General features: G+C 36.7%; 1 long non-coding RNA gene across 5 annotated transcripts in view; it reads left to right on the forward strand.

Annotated features, from left to right (window-relative positions):
• LOC127474460 (uncharacterized) overlaps positions 1-16477 on the forward strand; it is a 60546-nt gene that overhangs the window by 19920 nt on the left and 24149 nt on the right. For 4 of the 5 annotated variants that reach the window (XR_007905857.1, XR_007905859.1, XR_007905860.1 and 1 more), the window contains exons 2-3: positions 10273-10383; positions 16122-16256. This is a non-coding gene — a long non-coding RNA (uncharacterized LOC127474460). The remainder of the gene's footprint in view (positions 1-10272; positions 10384-16121; positions 16257-16477) is intronic. The other variant, XR_007905861.1, reaches the window with a different exon arrangement.

Genomic DNA, 16477 nt, shown 5'->3' on the forward strand with positions numbered 1-16477 from the left:
TGAATGAAAAATACAGGTACAAAATCTGTGCATCCTTTGAGTTACCTTCATATTTAGGACAAATGCCTGAGGAGAAATTCCATGCTGCGAATCATGTGCTGGACTTGCTTTTGTTGGTTTGGAACACTAGAAAGTTGCCTTACAAGATAAAGTGTGGGTTGTTTATTACAGAGTTATAGAAAAGAGTACTTTCCAACAAAAGATGGTTGTTTCTTTACAAAGGTGAAATTCCATTAAATTAGAAAGATTTATATGAATAAAAGAGAGACACACAAATATCTTCCATTATTAAGGAAGTACATGACGCTGCGCTTGGGATTAAAAGGTGGAGATTGACTGAAATTTCTTCTGGGACTCTCATCAAGGTTAGTCATATCCAGATTAAAACACGAAACAAGAAAACAAGAACGCCCCCCAAAACCCACAAAAACCCCTCCAAAAAGCAAACCCAAACACAAGTAAAACATTAATGCACATTACTCTACATACTTCAAATCATTCTCGTACTTTAGGCTGTTGATTTTTTTAATATGAATTTTTACAGAAGATTCTCTGCAAACTTTAAGGCAGAGAAATCAGTGTAACACTTTTTAACGAATGAGTATGTAATTCTGCATCTTTTGGTGATTAATAGGAAGAACCTTATTAACAGTCAATCAAATAAAGTAACAGAAGGAACATAAAGGAGGCCTCAGTTTGCTAAGTACTACTTGTCTTTTCTGAGAGAAATTTTGTCTAGAAGCACTGAAAACGCAGAGTCAGAGCACTCCCTATGCCATGTTAGAACTCAGTGTCATGAGGTAAAACGTTTTTCCTGGTATAGAGTTATTTAAAACTTTTCCTCGTAGTTAAAAATAATTAAAATGAACTGTTAAAACCTCTTCAATGAACCACCTTCACTACAGCAGAATATAGTATCTGCTGTAGCATCAACACTGACCAGGGCATGCCCTGTTCTACACCTTTATCAGAGTGACTTGTGATGGCCAAACTCTTTCAAGCAGCCAGAACTCAGTGTACAGCAACATACATCCTCACAGAGTTTTGTTACCATCCCAACCGTGACCTTATTGCAGGTGAAAAGAGATTGAAATTCTGGAAGTGAAACTAGATGGAGAAGAAACATTGAAAAGTATTACATGTCCTAACTTGAACGCAAGAAGCATTTCAATGTTCATGTTCATATATGTTAATTTAATTAGCAAAATGAGGTATTAGTAAAAAACAAGACTCACTGCATGCAGCAAAATATTATTCGACATATGGTGAAGAAAATTATTTATGAAAAAAAAATTGTTGCTAAACAGTACGATATACTCCTGAAACAAGTTTGCCATATCTGTCCCACTTCCTATAACAACTTTTTTTAGGGAAAAAGTACCATACAGAACTTGGAAAAAACCCATAAAATTCTGGGTTTAACAAAACTCCCTTTCTGTACCAGAAATGAAAGCTTCTACTTCCACCTATGTCAATAACAATATAATAAAAGATGAGGCACTGGCTACTTACAAAAGAAAATAGTATTTGTTCTTTCTGTGAACGGAAAATTATCTCCTTTCAGGGAAAAAAGGAGTGGAAGAGGAAAGTATCCTTGAACTTTATGCTATCTCCCTATATGTTTTACTATAAAAAAACCAAAAAAAATCTACTTATTTAACTGGTGACATCGTATTTAGATTTCTTGGCAGAAATAGTGTTTCTGGAAAGCAGCAGGCCAAGGTAGTTACAAAAGCCTTTACGAGAACATTTTAAACAAACAAAAATCGAGTTTCAGCCTCACATGTTCCTATCTCCTGGCTTTTCAAAAAAATACAGGTAGCTGTGTTTAAAGGACTAAAATTGTGCTACACTTCAATTTGATGAATCTGAACTTAAACTAGGACATCAAGAAATAATAGCAGCAGGTATTACCCTACTCCTCTGCTGCCAAAAAAAGATGCAGTTCTATTGCTTCATCCTCTGATTGAAAGTGGTGCATGTCAGTTTGAGTTTCTAATTGTTGAAAAGTGCATTATGGGAAATTTTACATTTGTTTTGGTTTTAAATCACTGTTGTGTATAAAGGACAAGTTTTAACTTCCAGAATGTGCATTTGGAGTATTGGAATTTGTCTTCATTTTTGACTCCAATACTGACTGTCATGGCAGAGAGAACACGGTGAGGAATCTCAGGGCATTGTCCCTCCTTCTGAAGCCTTTCTAGGATGTATGGCAGAAATACTTTAGAGAGCTGGGAGCCTTCAGCACTCCACAGCATCAGTTGACTCTTTCTTCTGAAATAAATGCAGCAATAAGTGTCCATCCCTTTCAAAGATTCAAAAAAATTATTCTGTCTAATGTTAGCAGGTATCTTCTGTTCCCTACTTTACAAAGGAGAAACTGAAAGTCTACATCTCTTTTTTAATTGAATCTCTAAAGTGAACAGCTTTGGAAATTAAATGCCTGGACTCACATATCCTATTGGCAATCCATGGTAGTTCAGAACAGTTTTTCCATCACAGTGCTTACTGAAAGCCTGGAGAGCTTCTGCACACAGTAGGATGAAATTTCCAAGAGGCAACCAATAGTAGTCATGCTAAAAGTAACATTTGGGGCAAATTCTTTAAGTCTTAATCCATCTGCATGCTTATACTTTAACACATTCACAGTAATTTAAAGTATTTTTCACCTATACAATCATTATTTAATTTAAAAGGACATTTAACAGAAATATCTTCTTTAAATTATTTGCCAAACTGAGTTTATTGCTTAAAAGAAATCAGCTTTCTAACTTCTGTGAGCTAAAGGGATTTTCAAAGGAGTTCCTACCCCAAATGTGGAGCACCATGAAAATAAACCCTTAAAATACTTAAATAACAGTCCTGAATCTAATTAGAAATTTGAATATGAACGTAAATTCCTTTTCCTTTATTTTCTTCTAGTTAGGTTTCTCACAAGGAGCCTGCTGCTGAATCAGAAATAAATCTTTACCCTTAAGTTAGAAAATATTTAAAAATGGTGGAGAAGGGATGCATCAGGTCCAATCACAAGCACAGAGACAAAGTATGCTAAAAGTAATTAACAATCCTAGAGGACAAAAAGAAATATTGTATTAAAAGGTGTGGTATAAGCAATTACTTTGAACCTTGCAATGTCAGAGTAGACTTTGGATAATACACTATTTAAAGCAGTCTTCATCCTTTTGGAAAAAGGATACCACATAAAATAAACAGGAAATCCAGATAATATCCTGGAAACTGCTAGTTATCAAGAGTTTCCCTTGGAAACTATGTACCTATAAGTTTAAAGATAGCAGAAGTTTGCTACCAATACCTAGTCCTGTTAGGATTGTAGTTTTTCCTATCAGCACCTTTTAGATTAAACTGGGGCTATATCAGGAACCTTATTTCACATTATTCTACTACTTACTGTAGTCATTAATCTCTCTGAAATATGCATTTAAGCAATCTACATGTACCAGTGCACATAGCACTGGTAATATATAATCTGACAATTCAAAGAATTCAAACTGTCCACTGATGAATCACCTTTCTTTCCAAAAGAAGCACCCTAAACATGGAAATTTTCACCCTATTTATGCAAAACACACATCAAAAGCCTAATACAAAGATCAGGTTTGATATAAGAATGCTTTCTGGGATGTGAAATTGAAGATATTCAAGTTAGTTATTAAAAAGGCTTGTGTGTTGTTTTCTTTTTAATTAGAAAATTTCTTAACCCTATATGCTGTACATAATAGATCTAGACACATGATTTTCAAACGTCTCAAACATCCAAATAAATGAAAAATTAATGCCATTTTATATAAAGCTTTGCTGTGTAGGGTAACTTTTTTGTGGTAAAGAAAATAGACCTTTTCCACAATAAACTTCTCTCGGGAACTCACTAGTTATTACAGTTCTAAGCTAGGGATAAAAGTTGACATAATACCTTATAGTTACCCTGAAAGTGCACCTTCAGCAGCTGTCTCTGACTTTTTACTGTTACAATAGGCATTTGAAGTGACATCTGAGCTATTTATTTTCAGTAAGAACCCAAGCACTTGTGTCAAGTAGCACCACATTCCACAGGCTGTCTCATTTAAAAGCTGTAAGTCTAGCTAGATATTGGCATGCATGATTCAAGGTGACAGAACTCAGTACTTAGCAGGAGAGGAAAACACATTTAGAAAATAACACAATTCAAATTATGAACTCTGGAAATATATAAACTCATTGAGTGGAATGGAAGAAGCCTATGTTGAAGGTTAGGTAAGCGGGCTCGAATCTCTCGCTTAATCAGTCAACAATAAAAGAATATCTGCCAGTAAAGATTTTAACCTGACATGGTATGGTAAATGGTATGGCCTTCTTTTTGGATATAGCCTGTTGCTTTCATAGTATAAGCTACAATCAGTGGAAAAAATAAGTTACGGGATACAATGTTGGGGTACGTTCTTTGAATTTACTGAATTCCTTCCAAAATGCCTTATGGTGGACTATTTAGTATTCATCACCATGCTTCTCTACAGCAACGGCTGTTAATCTTCTAAAATATACAGAAAAGGAAAAACATTAGCTCTACAAACAAGCTTATTTTGTCCTATCTTGTCATTTTTAGTAGAAAGCCCAACAACTCATCTACAGGGGGAAAAAAATTAGCAGTTCACTGTAAATTAAACAGCTAAAGCAGGAATTTACTGTCTAGTGTATCTAAGAATCAGTGAAACAAATTCACTTTTCTTCTCTTTTCAAGGTCAGCACCAAGATGACAAACAGTCTGTATTACAGAGTTGTATCATATAGTCAGCATGCCAGACGATGAACCCATAATTCAACAAGCTCAGACTTAAAGTCCAGCACAAACACAGAGCTAAATGTGCTTTCCAGTACTTCTGAATATTGCACTCAGTCATTGCTGCTCCCTAGGAAAACAACCACCCCCCCCCAACTACACACACAGAAACTTCCTCCTTTTCCTTCCCCTTCGACCTCCCCCTCCAGCGTAACCCAAAAACCAAAGTCAGAAGTATGGCAGGCAAGGGCCAGACTGGATTTTTGTCCACACAACGTGGAGTTACTGAAGTGAACTGAATGGCTCACTGAGATAAATAGCACTCCTCTGGTTTTACACTGGTACAGAAGAGATGAGGATCTAACTCCTCTTTTGTTGTTTAACTGATTTTAACGAGGGGAATTGGGGAGGGGGAGGGAAGGGTTTGCAACTACTTTCTGAAAAGGTATCTCTGAAGGGAAAATGCAGTCTTCAAAAAGGAAGAAAATTAAAAGCTTTTCCTCAAGTTTCCTTTCATTTCTTATCTTCCTAAAATACATATATACAGTTTGTTCCAGGAAATGTCTGAAATGCCTTCTGGTAGCTTTTAAATAAACATGAAAATCTCCTTTTGAGTTCAAAGAATTTCAAATAATGACAGGGGAACAGTTCTTGGATGGTAACACAGATGTAAACAAAGGTCACGAATCACTCTCAATAATTAAAATGCATTATCGCTACTTTTGGACTTTTAGTCTGCTATCACATAACTGAATTAGACTTGAGCAAAGCTCTAATGTGCTTCCACAGCAATCTTTTCCTGTACACTAAAACCAACAGACCTCAGCTACATTTCTCAGCTAGGAGCTAATGTTTCTGGGTACATGTTACTGTTGCAGTTTCATTTGTCAGTAAAGCCTTATTTACTTGCTTCCTGTTATTAATTATGGGAAACAGGATCTCTTCAAACTGTAGGAGAGGCTCTTTTAACTCCTGTCTAGACTTTTCAAGACAAAATATTGATGAGCCCTTTAATGTTTGTGCAGAGACACAATCTGAGCAAAAAAAATCCCATCGCTACCTCAAACAGCTTAAGAACTTCTTATCACACATTCACAATAAAAAAAAAAATCCTTTAAATCACTCGGGCTCACATCCTTATTGTTAGTCACTGAAGTAAGGTTTCCTTTCATAGTTGGATACTTTCTTCATCTGTCACACTGATTAATTAACAGCTCACAGTATGAGCCCTGGGCTTAAATAGCCTACTGAAATGAGGAGGAGAGATCAATGTTAATATTCCATAAAAAACTGAAGAGGAAAAATGCTTTCTTTAGTCTGAAGGGATCTGTCTTCTAATAAAAAAAATTAACTAATTTCTGTTTGATTACATTACACAAGGAGATGAAAGCACCCAGCTTGCAAAGGGAGATTGCAGTGAAGGATTAGGACAAAAGTTAGAGAAGACTTAAACATTTTAGATTAAGCTGTTGGTTGGAAACAACCAGGTCTTGAACACCAGTGAAATTATTTTCATCATCATTAAGAAAAAAAAAGAAGCCAGTTTATCAGCACACAACGAACAAATCTATAAAACCACAATGTCATTGCCTGTAAAGATATAGGGGGAAAAGGCATGCAATTACATGAAACGGAGACTTGTTAAAACCTAAAACCTAAAGGTGGTTTTAGCATTTGTTGTTTCTCACACACACGTCTTTCCCAAACTGTTACAGTCTGGCAATAATTTCATGAGCTTGACTTTCAAAAGCTACAAGTTCTCCCCCTTTTCTAAGCCCCTCCAGTACTGCTGAGTGGGCAAAAATTACAGATGCAAGAAAAGCTGACAAATGAGTGCAAGGCCCCTCCTCTCCAGTACCTCGACAGTCAGAGCCCCTGCCAAAACATGCCTGAAAGCTAGAGAGGAGACAAAGACACAAAGATTCCATTTTCTCAGAGAAAATAGATTTCATGTAGAAACCACTAGGAAGAAGAATAGCACACTGGCACGTGTGTCATTTCAAAAGCAGAGCAGGAATGAATGTTTCAAGAAAAAATGAAATCCTATTTGCTTATTCAGTAAGCTCAACAAATGCTGTTTAACACATAGCCCTTTATAAACTGCAAAGTGCTACGGGGGGTGGGAGAGGGAAAGCTCCCATAAATCTGGGAAAACATTTTCAGTCATGGAGAACCTTCAGTTTAACATGATCCAAGCTAAGAGTTCACGGCTGTTACTCTAAATCATCTCCTGATAATGCTGTAGTACACATGCAACCAAAACAAAGTAAATCCAGCTTTTTTAGCTCAAATCTGTTTGAATACGTTTACTATTAAAAGATTCTTCCCCCAGGGTGTCATTAATAAAGTTGCAATGAGTTTAAAATCCTGGCACCTAGACACATCCAAGTTTTCAAGCTTTTCATAACAAGTTTACTACTTTTGGCTTGTTACACTGTCGTGACTGGCACCCATCACTGAGCTGGAACAGGTCTGCCTCTGAGCAGGAAAACCAACAGTGGGGTGAATGCAGGAAACCAGAGCAGGAAAAAAGGCAAGAGCATGATTTCCCTTTGAAACTAGTCAGAAAGTTGGGAAAAAGTCCAATTGATGGTGGGAAGATTTGGGACGATTCAAGAGTCTGACTAACTTAAAAATAAAAAGGATATTCACAACAGCATATAAGATTAGAAACTATCATTTCAAGTGTGATTCCAATTCATTAGGACTCAGTGGCAAAAGAAACCACTGTTAAATATAACATGAGCTCCTACCAGATTGGGAATTTGGGAAGTAGAGGTGTAAAATGGAGATTTAGTCATCAGAAAGGTTTTCAAAGGGCTCTTAGCTCAGATAATTAGTGCTCATCAACATATAGCATTCTTACAAACCTCATAATATAGCTTTTTTCTCTTATGGGAGGCTGCTTCTACATATCAGGTGTCAGAGGCACCCAAATTCAGCCCAAGTCTTCCAAAAATTAGCAAAAACACCAATGAAGTGTAAACAGAACCCAGAAAACATTACATAATGAAAATTCTAAAAATGTGATTAATGCCCTGAATTGACAGGTTTGAGCTTGAGGATAAAATACAACTGCTGAGGGTTCTCTAAGAGCAGTCCCAGGGCCCTCCCTGCCTGGCAGGGAGCACAGCTCACTGCTGGGCTCACCCTCACGTTCCCCTTCCTTCAGCCCAGCCACGCACTGTGGCATCTCCCCTGCCCACCCAGACTGAGGTCAAGAGGATGTGGCACAGTTCTCACTCCAAACCCACGTGATGTCTCACAGCCCTTGCTCTTCCCTTCTGTCTGCTCCTGAAGACTGCGCTGACATCTAAGTCTAGGCATTTTCTAAATCTTCACAGTCAGACAGCATCTAAATGCTTTTTTTCTTTTTATGCATTTTACAATCAAGTCACTGGTCAGCCCCTCCTAAATGCTATCCTTCTCATGCATAACCATTTCCATTTGGTCTCCATTCTCAACCAGATCAAATCACTACCACATATTCATTTTGTTAGCACAGAAAGATCCTATACGTCACCCCACTGCAGAGATGTGGAAAACCCCGCATCTTCCAGTGTGATGCTCTTATTGATGCATTCCCCTCACTTCAAATTCTCATCAACTGAATCCCAAACCCTTCCTCTAACCCACCCATAGAAAGTAGAACTGCTGTGCTTCAACACACAGATCAATAGTGATATGATTGCCTGATTTCCAGGAATATTACAAGAGAAAAGGAGACTTAGTTCTGAGGTCAAATTCTAGAACTGCTAACAGCAGAGCTATATTAAAAAAGGAAAGAAAGGCTGCAGTTAATGACTAGGTAAGAGAAACAGAGCAGAGAATGAAATAAGAAACAAGATTTATGAATACAGAGTGCTTACAAACATGCTTTATCTTATACAGCTGATAAACTCATTCTTCTGACTACCATTACAAAGGAATCTTTTGAGAGAAAACTCAAGGTATATCAGATTATGAAAGGAGTGCAGCAGTTGAAAGTATTATCGCTTCATTTCACATGTTCCCTCACTGGTCTAACATTATTCCTATTTGAATACTTTCAAAGATTACTTAAAGATCAAATTCTAGCATTATTTCAACTCATAGAAACTGCTGAAAGTCAAAATGAAATGTTACATCTTTATCTAATGCTTGTCATTGCAACTGAGTTCATTTTAATGATTGTGTGTCCAGGCAGTATGTGGCACAGGGTTTGAAAAGGAAGGAGACTTATGTTTTTGTTGGCACTGGTACAGCATAGCTCTTTAGCATAAAATTTATTAGCATTAATGGGCATTGTGTAATTAAAGCACTGTGCTTTAATTCCCTGAGGGGTAATGTGTTTTTTTTTTCATGTCCCATAAAACAGACAAATAAAAAATGTGAGATTTTTTCAAAGCTATTTGAAGAATTCAAACTTGCATGTTCCTCCATTAATCATAATGGAGAAGGCACAGCTCAACAAGACGGACTCGAAATTCTCAAAATGTCTTCCATGAAACTGCATGGACGTAAATACCAGAGACCAGTCTTTTTGAGAATATGCTGTATAATTACAGTATTTTGCAGGCCACAAACTCTTCAAAAGGTAACCATCAGACCATTGAAAAGTATAGATTTGAAAAAAAAATATTTTTAGATTTAATTTACCATACTTACTTAACACTAAACTTATTTAAGGGAGTCCAATTTAATAAAGTGCTTTGACAAGCAACTCAAATATTTGTTACTTGAACATTTTCTGTACTGAATGCCAAGAATTTAGAAGGCTTTGAGAATCCCTTCACCTAATCCACTGCACTTCAGGGACAGGGGAGAGTCATTTATGTAGTTATGTGTGCCTTTGAATACCATAGGCTAAGGTTGGAATAATTTTCAGAGCTATTGAAAAACTGCAGGAGTGTTGCAGGTTTCATCAGGATTAGTGCATGTCACCAGTAAAGATCCGAATATTTCCTAGAACTGTATTTGAGTAGTTAAGCAGGATTAATTTTCTATAAGAGGAAATTAATTCATAATTACACTATGGAGAAAAGACCAATGCACACAGCTCTAGTATTTGAGTTTTCAGAAACGGGTCTTGTCGACACTCATCTGTAGCACTGAAAAATAAGCCTAGAGCTCATTTTCTGGCAATTTTTTATTATTTTATTGTTTTATATGCCTGAATGGTCTCACGTGAACAGCAAAGCAGAACAGCATGGAACAATATACCATTGACATATGCATTTATGACATTTAAATTATTGAAACTATAAGGCTTACTGACAGTATTATGTCACAACTTAATATTCTGAATAATCTAATTTCATTTAGAGTTAGCTTGAAGCAAAACATATTTTATCTGAAAATTTGAAAAAAAAACATTAATACAAATAGTACAAAACCACCAAGACCTTTATAGTGACACTAGCGATTTTTCCTTGGGGAACGTCAAGACCAATTATTGGCTGATTTATTGGGCATATCCTAAACTATTACACAAAATCCTTTATTTCTTTGTCTTCTAGACAAATCACCACAGAGCTGCAGACCAGCAATGAAGGGAACTGGGCAATTTGACCAACATCATCTGTGTCGGTTCCCCAGAAGTCGATGAAACATGTTATCGGGTCTCCAAGGTACATCCCACAGATTAGTTGCTGCGCCATACAATTAGTAAATGATTAAAACAAGCTGTTTTCTTCAATTGCATTAAGATACTTGCAGCAGTGAGAACTATTACCTTCTACCAAAGAGTCTACCTTACCAAATTATGTTGTTTATTAGCACATCATTAACAATGTGCCACCTCAGCCAAAAGATCAGGCAGTACAGTGGTCTCCGGTACAAAGTAAAGACCATTACAAAACTCCACCCGCCTCATCTGAGGAAATCAAATATATCTGAATCACAGATTGCACAGAAATATTTGAATACTAGTTTTCATCTCCAGCTTTCTGTGCCTTTTGTGCCAAACCCATAACTTTTCTTCTGAGGAATCAACAAAACCATGCAGAAAGAGAGTTAAAAATACAAGTTTTTAAAACTGAACATTTTTCTTTTCAAGAGAACAGAACCCCAGGTAAATGTTGCCTTTTAATACAGCACATGAAAATCTCAATTATGGAAACCATTATTCTAGGCACTATGTGCCATTTTATATTCCCAGCAGGATGTTTTTCATCTCATCAAGAGTTTCCAAGGCTGTTTAGTGTTCCTGTATATTCAAAACACATTTAAGGGCCCCCAAGAAGATCTGCTAATTAAAAAGCCTAGTCAAGTGGTCAGACAGACTGGAACTTGAGGATTATAGGTAAGAGGGATGAAATGAAAGCTTAGAAATTATAATTTCTCTTTCTGTGGTAGCAGCAGAAGCAGCTGTTATAAACTGGGCAAATTAAAGATGTGGCTGACTAAGCCAGCAGCCTGGAAACAAGACATTGCAAAAACATAACAGCAAGTCATCTACACCCCACTTTTAAAAAGCCAAAAGTGCTGACCATTTCTTTTTTACTCTCTCTTCCTGTTATTCTGATCTGTCACAAATATCCTCCAGCTGGTACCCTTCCAGCCCTCGCTTACCAGTTCTAGTTTCCCACCCCCGTCTTGGGGAGTTAATAGTAATTCCTAGGACTGTGGACAAGTGCTCCATAGTGGGAGTTGTCAGCAAACAAGAAAGGACATGTTTAAAAGAAGAGCAGGTGAAATAACAGAGTGGTAATTCTATTTCTTTTTAATTGTTCCTTGAGAGCTGTTTCGTCTGCCCAGTATCTAGGTAAGAAGGTTTCCAATTAAAAAACAGACAGATTGCCACCACATTTTCCAGATACATTGATTAAGTGTCTCATAATTGACTATTTTCAGAAAAAAAACTATTTTTTCATTTTCTAGTCTATTTTTCCAAATATTTTTAAAAGAGTTAAAGATAATTGTGCCATGAGCTAATGAGGCTGCATATATTTTTTCTGTATCAGAAAGTGACGAAGGATTTATGAATTACTGCAAAAATAGGTTACTTAAAAAACCCCAAACCCAACAAACACATCCCAGAACAACCCTTTGTCTTTTCTTGACAGCAAGTATGGACTTCCCTTTAGAAACAGAATAAACATTCATCGCTTTGCTTAGGCAGCGTTTAGGTCTGTGTTGCCAACTGAGAATTTGTCTCAATTTATATTAACATAAACCTGTGGTCTACTTTTTATCTCAGTTTATACATCAGGAATGAATACCTCCCAATCTCTTTTCTCTCTGTCTATTTGTATTCAAGACAAACCCATCATTTCAGATTTGTCGTAGATGCATTTTTTAACTGTTGCCATTTCAGTATTACTCTAACGATGTTGTTAATAATGTTGCTGCATTGAAACATTGCATCTGATATGAGGCACACTCAAGCTCTTTGCAAACAAGTAATCATTAAATACATTTGAAATCTGGTTATGAGATTCATACCATAAATCTTTTAACAGACACAAAATTGATACAGGCAAGTTGAGTACTCAATTTTTTATTAGAACTAGTTCTAGGTGGCACGGGGCCTTTGTCTGATGCCTTTACCTGAAATGTATCAATTGCCATTTTGCATTTTCATACAAGTCTAAGAGCATAAGAGAACAGAAAAAGAATTCTAAAGGTTAAAAACCATATTCAGTACAGTCTCTCCCCCGCCCCTCTGTTATAATGGGTATTTGAGGAGGTTCTTTACATCTCCTCCTACACAGTTTCTGCTTCATAAGCAGAAACCAGCTGCTGGTTCTTTCAAGTCTAGCGGTTAGTTGACATTTACCAATAGTTTATGGTTTTCATTCTACCTTAACAAGGAAAAGAGAAATATAAAGATTTAGTATTCACTCTTTAAAATTCTTATTCGAATTTCCCCCCAAACTGGAGGGGCCTGCAGCCAAGGTTTTTTTTTGGGACTTAAGGACAAAGACAATGCTGTGCACCAGCACAGAGAATAGGACCAGTGAGTCCTGGCTTTACTGATATAATTCTTTCCCCTGGAAAACACCGCATTGCAACTCTTGACCAGCCGTGCTGATTTAGTTATTCCCCTTTCAACCTCAGTTTCTAAAAAATTTTGTGTACAGTGTTGATTACATATCTGACTTGACTAGCTTGGCAGGATTATTTAGCAACTGCCATAGTAAGAAAGAATAGTCTTGTATATATACCTATGATATGGTGATTTGATGGTAAAGACGGGAGAAACAAGAAAGGTCTAGGATACATCACAGAAAACATTTTATTTTCAAGAGCAAGGAGAAAAAATACAGCTGAAACACACAGAAAGGTGTCCTGCAAACAGTTCCATAGCACACCTATGTGAAAGATTGCCCCTACAGTTTATCTCCCCCCTCCAGGCACAAGTACACACACACTGACGCTGCCCTGACATCTGACTTCACTCCCAAGCAAACACACTGATACAAGTCTGAGGTTTGTCTCTCTGAAATTCATTTTGAAAAGAAACTCAATTATGAACTTTAAATACATGAAATTATACTAAAGTACAGGTAAAAAAATAGTAGTGTAATGGCCACTATTTCAACAACTTTCTAAAATTTATTTTCAGATTAGTAGGTAGTTTGAAATCATAATAAACGAAACGTAGTTAGAGATGTCTCTCCTTTAGGGTAAGTTTATACATGAAGGGATGAGGAAAACAGATGTGATCTGATAAACAAAATTTCCCCCAAATCAGGAACTCAAAAAAGCCATACTTGTAGTGTTAACAGCCCACTAAAACCGCCAGCAAACCTAAGTGTAGAAATCAGTCAGCTGGTAGCAGTGTGTTTACTTCACGGACTTTTTCAGAGCAGTAATTCAGACTACAAAAGCCTTTTATCTGATGATATTTACTATCAAAGAATTTTAAAAGAGGTAACATTAACAAGATTGCTGTAGATGCAAAAAGGAACTTGTAACATGCAATTGCTTGATGGCCCCAAACTTTACCTAATGTGTTTAGAGCCACAAAAGTAAATCATCTCAGACAGCTCAGTACACAGACAGCACAACAAAAAGCCATACTGGTTTTTTCTAGGTCTAGGTCAGGACATTTGAAGGCAGCTTTGACTGAACATGATTTCTTCTTTCTAAATCAAGGCTTCCATAACTGAACATCTTAGAGGCAGTTATAAAAGTCATACTGGCTCACAACATCTGCAGGAACTCAGTAGTGCAGCTGTTTACTGCACATGTGTTAAACAGGCGGCACTAAAAACTGTAAAAACAGGTCAAAGCAAAATGGAAAAGTACCTGAAATGAAGAATTTCACATTGATAACAGGAATAAAACATAGAAACAACCTTATCTCCAGGTCAGCAAGCTAAAAGCACTGAGGAAAAAAAGCAGTTTGCAGCAATCCACACACAATAGGTCCCGAGCATTACTTCCTTTCATCTTGTATTGCACTTATGGGGCACTAGATTTTTCTAAACAGCATCCAAAGCATACTTTCAAGTCTATCCAACAAACATCTGAATGTCACAGCAGCTTTTCAAGAGAAAGTTACAGCTCTGTAAGGACAGACTGAAATATTTCAAAGAGATCAAATATACCCAATGCTACCTCCTCTTGTTCCCTTGAATTAAAAGTGAAGAGCAGCTTATCTGGAAAGCAGAAGCTAATTAAAAATTATCTTTTCTAAAGAATAAAGGAGAAAAGCACCGATTTTTAAGCAAGGTGGAAACTCAGCTGGAGATGGACAGCAATGTCTTTCTTTTTGCAAAGTAATGATTCAGAAGCACATTCAAACCACATTTAAGCGATAAACATTAAACCACAAAGTACTAAAAATGAGGTGCATCCTATGGGAGCATGATCCAAGCACCACCTTTCTTCCCCCACTGATAGAAGCTTTAAAGAAAATCAGACATACCTGTGTTCAAGTACATAAGAAAAAAGTGATCTGTAATATCTTAGCACACATGCTGAACTTTTAGAAAGATTTCAATTAGCATTTGTACTTCAAAAGAGATGATGTAATAGTCAAAGCAGCCTAGGTTTTTCATCGGTTTGTATGAATGAGAGATTCAGACATACCAGACTGATTATTTTATATTCTTACACAGTCACTTTGGCTCTAAGAACAGGATTTTTTCCTCATACTAGTTAACTTCTGTTTGGTTTTGTATTTTTAAAAGCAGCCCTCACATTGTCCACATTGGCTGTAGACTCCACTATGCAAGGTCTTTTGTGGAACTGAAGGAAGAGACAAAGACAATGCTGTACACCAGCACGGAGAATAGGACCGGAGAGCCCTGGCTTTACTGTTAAAATAAAGTAAAATAATAAGTACAAGTGCACTGACAGAAAGGTGCTTCTTTTCAAAACTCAGTGGAATAACCACAAGAATTATCCATTGCTTCAGCACTCTTCAGCCACAGCACCTTCCTTTAAATATATGTACAGTTGCTTCAACTTCATTACTAAGGGCAAACTATATAATTATTATATTGTTTTTTCTTTATTAAACTACATGAACAATGGATCTACGCATTAATGCTAAGACTGATCAGATAACATTCCTTTCTCAGAGAGATAAAAAGATTTTTAAATTTTTTTTTATTCTTCATTAGATTTAGGGAGGTATGTCTAAGTAATTTTAAATTTCTTTTGGGAAAAGGAGCTTATTATAAAAGAAAGAAGAGGAGAAAAACTAAGCAGCATGATCATTTTCCAGATAGATAGCAGTCTGGTCATTGAGACCTTCATCCAAAGTATCAGAAACCTGGGTTTCCAGGCCCTTCTCCAATAACAACAGAGCTCTGAGATTCTGGAGTCACACCAAAAACACCAGGCTACCAACCCTTCTGGGGCAGCAAGGAGTCTTTTTTTATTTCTCCCCATGCAAAAGGCCTTCCAGAAAAATGACTATTGAAAAATATATTTCTTCAAAACATCTTGTGTTTTCCCCACAGGGGGAAAAAAAAGATTAAGTTTTCAACCAGTTGTACTTATGGTTTTGTATACAACTGCAATTGTGGGGAAAAATTAACAGAATGAGAAAAGACATTCTTCCTATAAAGTTCTAGTAATACCTTTAATCATGTTACAAGCTTAATGCATTACATTAATTTTCTTAATTAACACAGTTGGACTTTTAGATCAAACAGAAAAAAGAGAAAAGATTGTGATCCAACAAAAGCGAGTTATAAAAACACTGCTGTTGAAAACAGGTCAAGTATTTTCTTGTACTTGAAGACTAACAAAGGGGTTTTTCCTTAAGGCAGTTATTAGGTGTTTTAGTTTTTATTTAAATGGTAAGATATAATTTCTACCACTTTGTTATATCTGTATTCCTGTGAATAGCAATTTTCTTAAGACACTTTTTTTTCTATTAGTTGTGATAGGATTTCTTTCTCTCAAGTTTGCATTTTACAGACCACAAACCTCAGAAGATCATTGTGTGGAAGAAACACACTGGGCCAACTCATCCTGTCCATCTGACACAAAGCACAGCCCATTTTGGTGTTCTTTCCATTCTGAAGGAGTCTCATATCAGGTAGTGGAAGCCAACTTACTTATTTCTTTGTTGTTGAATGACGTTTTTCCCCAGTATCCCCTCCTTAAGCACAATTTACATTTTAAGATTCTGGAGAACCTTTAAATTGCTGTTGCCAAAGGACCACAATAAGATGTGGCCAATCCACTGGAGTAGGGGGGAAGAAGGGCCCTGGTTATGGAGACCCCCACATCTTCCCTTTCTCACACAGCCCAGTAAAC

Source organism: Manacus candei, unplaced genomic scaffold (genome assembly GCF_025592945.1).
Source record: "Manacus candei isolate 608988 ecotype Guabito, Panama unplaced genomic scaffold, ASM2559294v1 h1tg000005l, whole genome shotgun sequence".
Taxonomy (NCBI): Eukaryota; Metazoa; Chordata; class Aves; order Passeriformes; family Pipridae; genus Manacus; species Manacus candei.